Source organism: Neofelis nebulosa, chromosome 7, assembly GCF_028018385.1.
Source record: "Neofelis nebulosa isolate mNeoNeb1 chromosome 7, mNeoNeb1.pri, whole genome shotgun sequence".
NCBI classification, from domain to species: Eukaryota; Metazoa; Chordata; class Mammalia; order Carnivora; family Felidae; genus Neofelis; species Neofelis nebulosa.
The window spans coordinates 78,974,647-78,988,581 of record NC_080788.1 but is presented as its reverse complement, the minus strand read 5'-3'; the positions used below and the strand labels follow the sequence as shown (position 1 = coordinate 78,988,581).

The 13,935-nt window shown below is 37.7% G+C and overlaps 1 pseudogene; it reads right to left on the bottom strand.

Moving 5' to 3' along the window:
- Nucleotides 1–7,302: 7,302 nt before the first annotated feature.
- On the bottom strand, nt 7,303–7,376 carry LOC131518568 (small nucleolar RNA U3; annotated as a pseudogene).
- Nucleotides 7,377–13,935: the final 6,559 nt, after the last annotated feature.

The window sequence follows — 13,935 nt, the reverse complement described above, 5'->3', positions numbered from 1 at the left end:
CTATTCTACACCAGTATGGTGGATAATCTTTGACAACTACAAAGATTAAAGAAATGTTGCTACTACTCATAAGTGGCTCAAGGTCTAGTAAATGAGAGGCTCAGTCCCCACACAAGATAATCCTGGAAGTGAGTTATGCACCTGAGGATACAGTGAGCCCTAAGAATGCAATGGAAGCCACATTCCTACTGCAGCCAGTGAAGAACAACTCAGAGAAGTCAAGTTCTGGTTGTGCTGGTCACCTGCATTTAACCTGATTTGAAACATGGAAAGATTTTGGAATTCCTCATAAACAATGTATTGATTTAATTACAATGGATCTGTCAAACACAAAATACAGTCTTTGTAAGAATCAATCGATTCTTATTTATTCTCAACATTGGAGTCTCTAGTAACCATTCACACTATTTGAGATGTGGCATGATACAGGAGAAGTGATGGTGGCACACACTTATTTTCCTCACTCAGACGAGATACCTTTATTGTTTAAATTACAAAGGCTTCTATGATTTGCAACTTTCTTATTTCTCCAATATTATCATCCTAACTTGGCAAGGATAATGCAAAAACCCTTCAACTACTCATTGAATGTGGAGTCCCACACTGAATGTGGCATGATTTCTGAAACTGATTTTTTAACGTATATAATTGGAGAATAATTTAACATTCTTAAGAATAGTGCATTTAATAAGAACTGCCACAATAATAAGCATTATCATAATAACAGCAACAGAATCAAACACCTATTCAATTCTTAGCATGTACCGGGTAGCCTTTTAAACTCTTTAAATAGATTAACTCACTTTAGTCTCACAACAGCCTTATGAGGTAGGTGCTGTTTTCTCCCTTTTACAGATAAATAAACTGAAGCAGAGAGAGGCTATGCTCAGCAGAGAGGTTAGTTGTTCAAGGTCACATAGCTAATAGGTGACAAAGTTATATTTAAACACAACCAGGACGCCTGGGTGGCTCAGTCTGCTGAGCATCCAACTTTGGCTCAGGTCATGATCTCACTGTTTGTGGGTTTGAGCCTCACATTGGGCTCTGTGCTGACAGCTCAAAGCCTGGAGCCTGCTTCGAATTCTGTGTCTCCCTCCCTCTCTGACCTTCCCTTAACTCGAGCGCGCACGCTCTCTCTCTCTCTCTCTCTCTCTCTCTCTCTAAAATAAACAAACATTAAAAAAAAAATTAAAAAAAAAAAAACCAAAAAACACAACCTGGCTCTAAAGTCTGTGATTTTAACATAGACTTTGTAAAATGGGCAGGAAACCTGAACAGACATTTTTCCAAAGATACACAGATGGCAAACAGACACATGAGAAGGTGCTCAACATCAATAATCATCAGGGAAGTGCAAATTAAAACCACAATGAGATGTCATCTTATACCTGTAAAAATGGGTAGACTCAAAAAGGCATGAAACAATAAATGTTGGAGAAGATGTGGAGAAAAGGGAACCCTTGTGCACTGCTGATGGAAATATAAACTGGTGTAGTCACTGGGGACAAGACTATGGAGGTTCTTCTAAAGTTAAAAAAGAAATACCAAATTATCCAGTAATTCTACTACTGGATACTTACCCAAAGAAAATGAAAACATTAATGTAAAAAGAAATATGTACTCCTATGTTGATAGCAGCAATTATTTATAATAGCCAAGATATGGAACCAACCCAAGTGTCCATCAATAGACAAATGGATAAAGAAGAAATGGTAAGAAAGAGACAAACCAAAAAACAGACCCTTAACTACAGAGAACAAGCTGATGGCTACCAGCGGGAGAGGTAGATGGGGAGATGGGTAAAAGAGGTAAAGGGGATTAAGAATACACTTACTGTGATGAGCCCTGAGTAATGTATAGAATTGTTGAATCACTGAAACTAATATAACATTGTATGTTAACGACACTGGCTTTAAAATAAATCAATCAATGAATGAAGATATGGCATATATACGTGTGTGTATGTGTGTGTGTGTGTGTGTGTGTGTGTGTGTATACACATACATACAATGGATTATTACTAAATCAAAAAAAAAAGATCTTATAATTTATGACAACATGGACAAACCTACCGGATATTATGCTAAATGAAATAAAGCAAAGACAAATGTCCTAGAACTTCACTTACATGTGGAATCTAAAAAAACAAATGAATAAACAAACCAATAAACAGACTCTTATTTTTTTTTAATGTTTTTGTATTTATTTAGAGAGAGAGTGAGCAAGCAAGGGAGGGGCAGAGAGAGAGACAGAGAGAATCCCGAGTAGTTTCCACACTGTCAGCACAGAGCCTGACACAGGGCCCGAACCCATGAGCTATGAGATCATGATCTGAGCCAAAATCAAGAGTTGGACACATAACCGACTGAGCCACCCAGGTGCCCCCTATTAATAGACTCTTAAATACAGAGAAATGGTGGTTGCCAGAGGGGAGGTGGGTGGGAGGATCGGTGAAATAGATAAAGGGGATTAAGAGTTATAAAATCAGTAAGTCCCAGAGATGAAAAGTACAGCGTAAAGAATATGGTCAGTTAAAAAAAGAAAGAATATGGTCAATAATACTGTGATAAATTTTATGGTGACAGATGGCAGGTGCATTTATGATGAGCACTGAATAATGTATAGAATTATTGAATCAGTATGTTGTACACCTGAAATTAACATAACATTGTACATTAATTATACTTCAATTAAAATAAATAATAAAAACCCAACCTGGTTCTAAATTCTGTGCTTTTAGCCATTCCTGTAGCCATTACTGTATCTCTTTGTTGACTAGGTATAGAAACGGAAGAGGAAAGTCTTCCTTTTAAGGTATGGTGGAAGCTAGGAGAATAAAAAGGGTGCAAGAAGAAATCTTCACCCTATAATATTAAATCCTAGAATGTCTCTTAACCATTGTCATTATTTTAAAAATAAAGATAGCGATGCAATACGTGGGTAAAGATTTTTTGTTTTTAGAGATTTTAAATGAGTTCGCGAAAGAAAGAACATAATAAACTGCAAGTTATTTTAAGAAGTTAAAAGTTTGTGGGCAGGCCCTAAACACTCTTTCTGTTCTCCAGTAACAATTCCTTGAAAAGAAACTTTGGATCTTGAGATGAAAAAAGATCTATTTGGTCATCTTGTCCATCTCACTGCTGGTAGAGAATTGCTCCTGACAGTAAAGAAGTTAACTTATTGACAGCACTCTTTAAGCAGCAATTTACCAGGTGAATCCCTAAAGGCAAGGATGACTTCTCTGGTTTATCTTTGCCTTCTTATCATCAGTATAGTTAGGAGACCCATTCAATCTTCTCTGCCAGATGAGGAAAGGGGTCAGGATTCTTGAAAATGTTTCTAATCTATACTTGAGTAAAAGTGCAGCTAATAGTATTTGCTAGTGTAATCTGGGATCATTGCTTTTCTTTCCTATTTGGGCTAGTGTGTATACAAGTATGTGCATTTGTATAAGATATTTGACAATGAAATTATGCAATATCAAATTATATTTTACACGCAAGCTTAGTATGCTATTTTTAAATGGTTATTTTTTTTTTATTGTGAGAGATAGAGAGTGTGTGAGGGAGGAGGGTCAGAGAGAGAGGGAAGGAGAGAGTCCCAAGCAGGTTCCTCCTTGTTAGCACAGAGCCCATCTCAGGACTCAATGCCACAAACCATGAGATCAGGACCTGAGCCAAAATCAAGAGTTGGAAGTTGAACCAACTGGGCCACCCACGTGTCCCAAGATGCTATTTGTTAGGTAGGAAAATAAAAGGTGTAATGGGATGACAAAGGCAATATGGGGAAATGGGTACCTCTTAAACACATTCTGAGTGAAGAAGTCTTATCAAAATTATCGATTTTAATGAATTTCACAGTTATTAGAATTATAAAAAGTTGGAAATTTAGCCAGGTTTATTCTTTCAGTTCAACTTTGGTGCCCTATCATCATTCTATGAGTATTCCATGGGATAATGTTATATAAAACAGTTGCAAAGAAGTAGATGTGTTATAAACTGTTCAACTAATACTAGTCTCTTTACATTTCAAGCCTTTTTTAAACAGGTGGACAAAGTACCTCAACTCTTTGACTAGATGGCCTAACCTCATCACCACTGCTGAGATATATCTGCTTTCAGCTACTCCTCTTTATTCTTCAGAAAGTATGTTACTAAAAGAGCCAACAGTCTATACAGTGGAGCAAGAAGCTATAAGTATATGAACGGCCAAAGGACTTGTTGCTTCAAAATATATTCTACTTCTGCCTGTTATTCAACTGATGAATTATATCTAGGCACCGCCAATAAATGCAAATGTTATATAATGGTCCCGTATTCTCTGTTACAGTAGGTTCCTAGACTACTGTGTAATAATTGGAGAGAATGAAACAATCCCAAAAATAATCCAAGGGAGACAGGACAAGAGAAAGGCAATGGGGAAAAGGTTCTTCTTTTTTTTTCACGCTTATTTTTCAGAGAGAGAGAGAGAGAGAGAGAGAGAGAGAGAATGCAAGTGGGGGAAGATCAGAGAGATAGGGAGACAGAGAATCCCAAACAGGTTCTGCATTATAAGTGCAGAATCGGACTCAGGGCTCGATTCCATGAACCATGAGCTCATGACCTGATAACCTGAACTGAAATCAAGAGGTGGATGCTTAACTGACAAGTCACCCCACACACCCCAAAATGTTCTTGTTTCTATGGAAAGGCACAGTTCAGATGAGTTCCAGAGGAATGATGAGAGGGCAAGAAGGAAGAGATGCGAGTGTTAAGAAGAAAAATAAAGTTTTTGCTCGTGCCCTATCTACTACTGGACATGAATGCCAGGAACCAAAGCCATGAACGAGTGGTCATTAGTTACTGAGGTTATAACCAAGGTGATTACCTGTTAGTTGTTAGCTTAAAATACTTAAGTTCAAATACGACTACCAAGACTTTTACCTGAGAGATCTTCTCTCCCTGCCTTCACTTGGCATTTGGTTACTGGAATAGGCCTACCTCTGGCTTCACTTTTAATTGCTGTTGCATGATCATATAACAAGTTTACCATGTATACCACTAATTAACTGTTTTATGCACTGATATTGTTTCAGAAGTAGGGTAAAGATTTTTATGCCAGAGAAGTATTTGTTTCCCCGTGGTTATTTTTTTCATTTCGCTGGGGGATATTGCAATATAAATCATCATCATCATCACGATCATCTCTTTATAGTCGCTGGACCATAATATAGGCTGGTCAAAAGTAGAAGGATGAAGAAAAGGGGACCAGGTATGAGTGGATTTCTAATGTTAATACATGATACTATTCATATTTTGGGAATAATCTAGATCAAGGGAGCAAAGGTAACTCTAGTTTCTTATCTTAGATTAAGCCACCCTCAGTAAGCGAACCAACAATCACAGAAGAAGAAAGTGAAAAGTACTTATTTTCCTATTTGTCTGTGGTGAGTGTGTGGTTCCTGGAAGGTATCTAGAAAGAGTTTTCTTGTGGATGTGTTGCTATGGTACTTAAAAAACAGAGAAGTATATAAATTTGGCAATCACCAACATGTAGCAACAAACTGGTGATGTGTGAAACATGAGGTAGTGTATAATAAACGGTTGCATTGAAAATATTCCAGATGAAGTTTTATAGTGTATTAAGTATTCAGCTTCAAGAGGAGAACACAAGGAGGCTGTATCTGGCCCTTTCTGTAACTGGGAAATTTACATGTTTTTTAAAGACAATTACCCAGAACTCTTTTAAAACTCACAAATACAGTCGAATCTCTTTCAATGTACACTTTGCAAAAAAGAGAAAATGATACAGTCATGTTACTGATCACACTTCTGATGACTAATGGGACTTGGTGAACCTTTTTCATTTAAACGTGAAATAGGATGTGTCACTGTGCTTTCTTTGGAATTATTAAAACTTCATACTTGCCAATTCAGTCTCAAAAATCCCCATGGGTAAATTCTTCATGTGATGAACTAAATGTGGGGAAGAGAAGGCATCGCAATGATCAAAACCTCTTAGAATTTTATGATTCCTGTACTGCTCTGACACACATTTGAGAGAGGGCCTCTGGAAGTGTATGAAGGTTAAGTCTTAACTGAGGACATGAATCTAAGCCCTGGTATCTAGTTCATATTCTAACGAGGGAAAGACATTTGTTTTTAAAATGATTCCAGTTTGGGGGCGCCTGCGTGGCTCAGTCGGTTAAGCGTCCGACTTCGGCTCAGGTCATGATCTCACGGTTCATGGGTTCCAGCCCCGCATCGGGCTCTGTGATGACAGCTCAGAACCTGGAGCCTGTTTCAGATTCTGTGTCTCCCTCTCTCTATGCCCCTCTCCCACTCACACTCTCTCTCTGTCTCAAAAATAAATAAACATTAAAAAAAATTAAAAAAAAAAATGATTCCAGTTTGGAGTAAATTGAGTTCAACACGAGATCCTGCTTTCTAATAGTAAGGTCCAGTGCCGCTGTGCAGGTAACAATGCCAGCACCGGGTACCTCCCCCAAACAATGAAGGACTTCTCTAACACCTTCTGTGTGATCATGGGTTCAAACAGACCCTTCTTCAATCTTCTCTGAGATTCTGTTCCAGTTCTAAAATTGTCCTATCCCCCTGAATTGGAGAACCAGCTTACCCTGTGGTGCTGAAAATGAAAGCCAAAGTCTTTCCCAGACTGAATGGGATGGCTACATCTGATATGACTTAGACACTATTTTGCTGATGCCACTGTGTGGTGGTCACCGGTCCTACTCACTCTCTGTCCCGTGTATACCTCCATTATTAAGATTTCTGTAAAATGTGGCATCCTTCATACTGATTCATTCAATTGTATATTCGTCCATAACATCTTAACATCTATTAGTTTAAGCATGAAAGGGTGGTGAAGTCCTCACTGGTCAGTCATATTCTCGAATTAGACATAAATTTACAAAGACAACCTGTATGGAACATCTTGCCCAAAGTTCCATAGCCAACATTAGGGAGCCAGCACCCCACTCCCATACTTCAGTTAAAGGGTTTCTTAGCATAAGTAAAAACCTGTCCAACATAGTTCATGGTGGAAAGCACAAAGTTGTGCTGATTTATGTACGTGCTTAACAAATGTTTGTGCAGAATGAAAGGTGGACATCTTTGACAAGTGCTTTATCTTCATAGCATATCACCACTAAAACAAAGGAAATGACATTTTACATATTCACAGTTAGGCAGGCATTACGTTCGCATTTTAAGTTGTCAGTAAAAGCAAAGGGTTTTGTGATAATTCATCATTTTCTATCTAGTGGTCCTTTTCCTATTTAAAGCAATGTTTTTGTATTTTTCCCCAAGTACTCTACACGTTCAGAGAAACTTCTCCAGTAACAAACTATATAGAAATGATTCTGAAAGTATAGTCTTTGTTGTTTCTTTTTTTAAAAATTTCTATTCATATTTTTAAAGGCAGAGAGACATAGAGTGTGAGAAGTGGAGGGGCAGAGAGAAAGGGAGACACACACAATCTGAAGCAAGCTCCAGGTTCCAAGCTGTCAGCACAGAGCCCGACGCAGGGCTTGAACTCATGAACTGTGAGATCATGACCTGAGCTGAAGTCAGACGCTTAACCAACTGAGCCACCCAGGTGCATGTGTTGTTGTTTCTTAATCTAAATTTGTGTAAACCCTAACAGGAGTACCTAACCCATGAAATGTGGCACACCATAACTCAAGAGATGTGTGCCTGTATCCATTTCCTTTTAAAAAGGAAAAAGCGTGGGGTGCCTGGGTGGCTCAGTCGGTTAAGCGTCCGACTTCAGCTCAGGTCACGATCTCGTGGTCTGTGAGTTCGAGCCCCGCGTCGGGCTCTGGGCTGATGGCTCAGAGCCTGGAGCCTGCTTCCAATTCTGTGTCTCCCCCTCTCTCTGCCCCTCCCCCGTTCATGCTCTGTCTCTCTCTGTCTCAAAAATAAATAAACGTTAAAAAAAAAAAAAAAGGAAAAAGCGATCTCTTTTAAAACTTATTTAATGCCATTCTTAGAGATGTGAAAATGCTACCTGGACTCTAAGAAGGATAAAGAGATTCAGACAGGGCGTCCAAAAACCCGAGGTCTAGGCAGTCTCCTCATCAGATCATAGGTCTCTGACCAAATCTCTCTCATGATTAAATTGATTCATCTATAAATGTTTATCTTATTCAAAGAAAATTATTAGGACCCATTTTCTGCTATATCCAGTCTGTAAGTCCATTTTGTATGGGGGAAATCTGGGTACTCTGAAGCCAAGTATTTACAATTCTATCCAAAATAATTACCTAAGCTAAAAGACCTCTATAAAAAATTTATTTTTGACAGAGAACACACTGATGGTTGCCAGGGTGGAGAATAAGCAAAATGGATGAAGGGGAGTGGGAATTTCGGCTTCTAGTAATGTAATGAATAAGTCCTGTGAATAAAAGGCACTATGTAGGAAACAGTGATATTGTAAAAGCATTGGATGGTGATAAAGGTAGCTCCACTTATGGTGAGCACAGCATAACATATAGAGAAGTTGAATCACTTTGTTGTACACCTGAAATTAATGTAGAGTTGTGTGTCAACTCAAAAAAAAAATTAATTCTATTTTTGGTCTATTTGCAAATGCTATGCGGATAAAAGTCAATTGTATTAAATTTTGTGTCTGTGCTATAAATGGATTCCAGTTGGCAAATGCATGTTAATAATTATAATCTAAAAACCTAGTACCTATCAAGTACGCTAACGACTCATTGAATTTGAATATCTGGAAAGTTTAAGAATCATTAAGTTCATATCAAATTAAAGAGAACTTCTTATACATAACCTTCGACACTATGAGTGTACAGACTATGCTTTTTTTTTTTCTTACAAAAAAACACATTGTCTTTTTCTTCATTAATTTAATCTGACATATGTGTAGTGAATGCTAATTTTTTCTTCTGCGCTTTTTACATACACTTTTTTTGTTATATTTTTCAGAGAAGATTATTTTTCTTTTTTATAAGGTGGGAGTTGCTCTGTATAACAGCCATTCTTGTCGCTGAACAAATGTATACCTGTGAATCCAGTCTGGAGTGAAAGCTAGGAAGAGCACAAAAGGGAGAGAATATAAAGTATATCTGTGTGGAGCAGGAGACAATCAATTAGATTCATTATCTGCTCTACATTCCAGTCACTTCTTTAAAAGAAAAGAAGTACATAATACCATGGCAACAGTTAGACTTGCAGTCCGTTTCAGTATATAATCATTAAGAGGTCTTCAGCCTTCCCTGAAAATAGATATGAAAAAAATTCCAGTGGTTGCACAAACTCCCTATATTTATGCTGATTAAATGACAAGTTTGTAATTTACAGGTGTCTTATTGCCATGGGAATGCAATCATACAATTCCATTTTAGAATTCAAGGGCTTTTGAAACATGCTGCATGATTGTTAGCTGGGCTGCAAGCTAAGATTAAATTGAAGGGGCGGCATGTAGATTTTAGAACATGGTGTTGACATTTACTGGCCAATCACATTTTGCAACACTCCTGCATGACAGCAGATGTTGACCTTTCAAGCTTTCCCTATCTGCTTTCACACATTACCTGCAGAAATTAACATAACTCTGCTTCCTGCTCTATGCTGCTATTAATGTCATCTGGGAATTGAGATTCATGAATTCAGTTATTACCCAGGCTTGAGACCCGTTTTATACTCTAAGCACAGAACTAACAGCTCCTGGGAGCTGGTATTTTTGGATGTAGCTTCAACAACCAACCACCTTTGTGGTTGAGGGATAGCTAGAAGCTATGGTGTAAAAAATGTCATAGGGAACAAGAGGAGGATTAGGCAGAGGAGGACAGTTTCAAGGAGAATGCTAAGGGCCAAATAATTGTGAATACATGGGATAGGAGAGCTTAAAACACAAAAAGCGTACATTTTAAGTGAGTCAAATAATGGTGTGAGTTTCACTTCTCTTGTTAACTGAACCATGAAAATGATACCCCTTAGAGTCTGTGTGCAGTGAGCTTCAGGGTTTACTTCCCAACGCCTGGGGCCTCTATTATAGATGATTTAGGAGAGAAACAATCCAAGGGAAAGATGTCTTAGATAGCCCTTAGGAGTTCTGTGCATAATTGTAAGCCACATTCTGTAGCACTTCCTTCTAAACAAAAATCCTATCATTTCTCTATTACCTTGTCAGATACTTTTTGTTCATTTTTTTCCTAAGCATAGAAGTCCTGCTTCTAAAATATTTGGAGGGCACCTGTCAATGGGGGAATGAAATTCTGAGATATATTATTTTCTGGGACAGGAATTAGCACCTCCTATAAGTCCCAGTAATACAGATATCATTACAATGAAATATCTCTAGAAATAGGAGGACAAAGTTATGACACTGTTTATCAAAATTTGCAGACTGTGAAGGAGGATTCTGAATTTTGCTTAACCTTTTCTCCAGGTTAGCTGTATGGATTTAGTAAATTTCCTGTCGTCTATCTTTTAAAGTCCTTGGAGAGCATCTATGAAATATCTTAGTCACGGTTCTGTGAATCTAGTCTTTTGAGATACAAGCAGATGCATTTATCTCAAATAGGAATTGATTAACAGAGCTCAAGATGTCACCAATGAGATATGCATATACAGGCTACTTTAATGGCATTGCTCTGATTTACCCTCCAGCAAACATTCTGTGCTGATTTGCATGTTTCAGCCACGGTGAATTTTCCAGCAGTTTCTCTAAAATGAGCACCTCTTATCGCATATATGAAATACACAAGCATCGTGATTTAAAGGACCAAAACCCACCCTTAAAAAATATCTTTCCAACTCCATTCCACTGTGCTTGAGTTTCTATGTTTTGAAATGATTTTATATGTATGAATTAGTATTTTCTCAAAATTGTTTAATGCAAAGAAATGCTCCTGGGATGAGTGACAACGGTCTGCCTAGTATTTTCCTATGAATAACTTGACCCAGTTTCTTTTTTGTTTGAAAGCAAAGATTAGTTAATATACATTTATCCAAATGCCAGATGGACATTTCCAACCAGATATACCATAAGCAGTTCAAAGTAAAGATGTCCAAACCTGAACTGATCATTTTCACCAGACCCCTCAGCAATTAGATTTTCTTCCTAAACTGGAGAAGATGAGGTACACTCTTATCTTTGTTATACACTATACCATTTGCATTTTATCCTGAGAGGAGTTGAGAAGGACTATAAGCAGCAGAGTAACATGATAAAACTAGCATTAAAAAATCATGCTAAATTATAGGGTGAAGCATCGATGGAGAGGGCCTGGGCATGGTAAGGACACAAATAGGGAAGAAACATTTGGGATGCTATTGCAGTAATTGAGAGGTGGGAATTTCCTTTAACAATCCACTAGAGTAGTGATCATGAGAGGCATCCAGGCTTGAGATTCGTGAAGGAAATCTGAGTACATTTAACAATATATATAAAGGGTGACATCAGTGAGGGAAGTGTTAGGGAAGATTTTTAGTTTTTGTTTCTAAAATACAGTAGCTGTTGGTGCTTCTCATTAAGGAAGGAGACATGTAGCAAAAATGGTTTGGGGAAATATGTTGACTTCATTTTTAGACATGTAATTTTGAAATCCTATGAGCTAACCAGCTGGACCTATTTCTTTAAGCTCCTCTAGCCACATATGTATTTTTCACAAAACACCACATAAAATGGAATCTCCAGCATTCTTTTTGTTCATGGTCCAAATTGGAACTTGCTTATCCAGGGCCTTCTAGAAGAGCCAGTGTGGCAAAAAAGCAAGGCTTGGTTTATGAAATGCAAAGTAGTTGGACCCAAGTCCCTGCTCTGCCTTTTGCTTGTTGTGTGATCTCAGATGAAATGTTCTGCATTTAAATTTCTTTATCTTTAAAATGGAGCTGTTAAAACCCATACTGGCCTATAATAAAACACTCAAACATTGCAGTTTCTATTATTTAGTACTTGTTATTTTACTCATGTGAGGTTTTTGTTTTGTTTTTGTTTTTGTTTGTTTGGTTTGGTTTGGCTTTTGTTTTGGTTTGTGTTTTGCTTTTAGTCTGATCTTATGATCAACTTTTGCAGGCAGGACCATCTTCCTGGATTAGAGGGTCCTTAACTACCCTCAACCCACAAAACAACACATTGGTAAGATTGGGAGGGAAGTATTCAGTGCAACCAGGAATCAAAGCAACTATACTAGGTACTATAAATGTAGACTTCCAACCCATTATAATTTGGTGGCTTATTGAAAGTATCCAAATGAGAAATTATGCTTCTGTATGCATATTTAATTTTATTACTGTGACTGTTGTTTTTTTCCCTATTTTTCCACTAAATGGTGCTGAGAAAAACAGAAATAATTTTCTAAGAGCAATGTGAACACATTCTTGTAATTTATGGAAACTGACCAATTGTCGATTATATACAACATTATGGACATGAATTATAATCATATTAATTTGCCTCTAAAGCCTTAAAATATTTCTTCCAATGAAAATGAGCCTCTTTACACTTTTCTAGACCTCTTAATCACAATTGTTGTCCTACAAGAGGACTAATTTTGGAACACAACAACAAAGCCTGTCTATGCTATGGCAGGGCTTTATACAGACTTGCGTTTCCTAGGACACGAAATGACTGGGTTTGCATGATCCGTGTCCAGAGTGTAATTAATTAAGAAACATTTAGGAACAAATGCCCACACTAGAAAATTCCATAAAATAAAGTTCTTAGGTTAAATATTCAAAGGTGATTTAACTTGGGGCAGTGACTTCCCAAAATGTCCCATATATGTAAGTGTTGAAATAGGTCACAATAAATTGTATTTAACAAATATTTATTCATTGTTTATTATATGTCAGGTGGTAGAGGAAGAAAAATCCTCCCTTTCTTCCCACAGTCGCTCATTCTTCACTAGAAGACACCTGTTTTACACTTCCATTCGTTCACCCATGCTTCTAACATGCTTGCTCTCTCCTCTTACTACATTCACACCACACCTCACCTAAAAGAGGAGCCATGGTTTACCAGTAGGCATGATTACTTTGCCTTAAAGGCAAACCTATCTGCAGTCTTTCTCTTGTGCTTTGTGTTCTCCGTAGAGCAAGCTCACTTGGGTGGGGTCTGACTATATCTTATCCTCCTCTGTCTGTTCTCTGTCATTCACCCACAACAGAGTGAAGAGGTGATGCCAGAATTTGCTGCATACTTGCCTATCTTAATTGTTACATGAAGGGGAAAGAAGGAGAGCACAGGTTAAATAGCAATCTCCATTCCAAGGTTATGGAAGTTCTGCGTTAGGAGGGACTGAGTACTTCCCCAGAACTTAATAAAATGGTATTTTGCTTCCATCTGATTACTGCTCTTTGAAAACAGCTTTCTGAGCCTGGATATTCTGAAATAGAAGGGTTGATAAGATTATGAAAATCTCAACTGAAACTTGTTGTATACCATGTTTCATCAAGTGTTAGATGGACACATCCAGGTCTAGAAAGAGCAGAGCAGCAGTTTATTCTCAAATTTCCTACATTTTTGCCTGAAAATCATACGGAATTCCCCCCCGCAAAAGAAGAAAAATTACAAACTACTTTTTCAATGAGACTAGCACATAGAAGAGACCCACTTTAAATGTAAATGTGGTCAAAAACAACTGAGACGAGGACAATTAATGTGGGCAGCCGAAATTATGTGGCCATGTGCTAGGAACATCAGGTTATGTGTAGGGGTCTAACATTGATAGCAAATATATTCTCCTGGAAATTATATAATTTTGGAGCCTGAAGTGTTATGACACAGACTGAATCAAACAGAGTTCATTTCTTGGGGAAGCAGAAGCCGAGAAAGTACAGGTAGTAAGAATCTGGGGTCCAAAATTTGACTCATGGCAAAAAAAGAAATGCCTCTGAAAGTAAAGAGAACATTTGGAAAAATAGAAACTATCCTTTTTGTCTGACCAGGGCTTGCGATAAGTTAAGAATA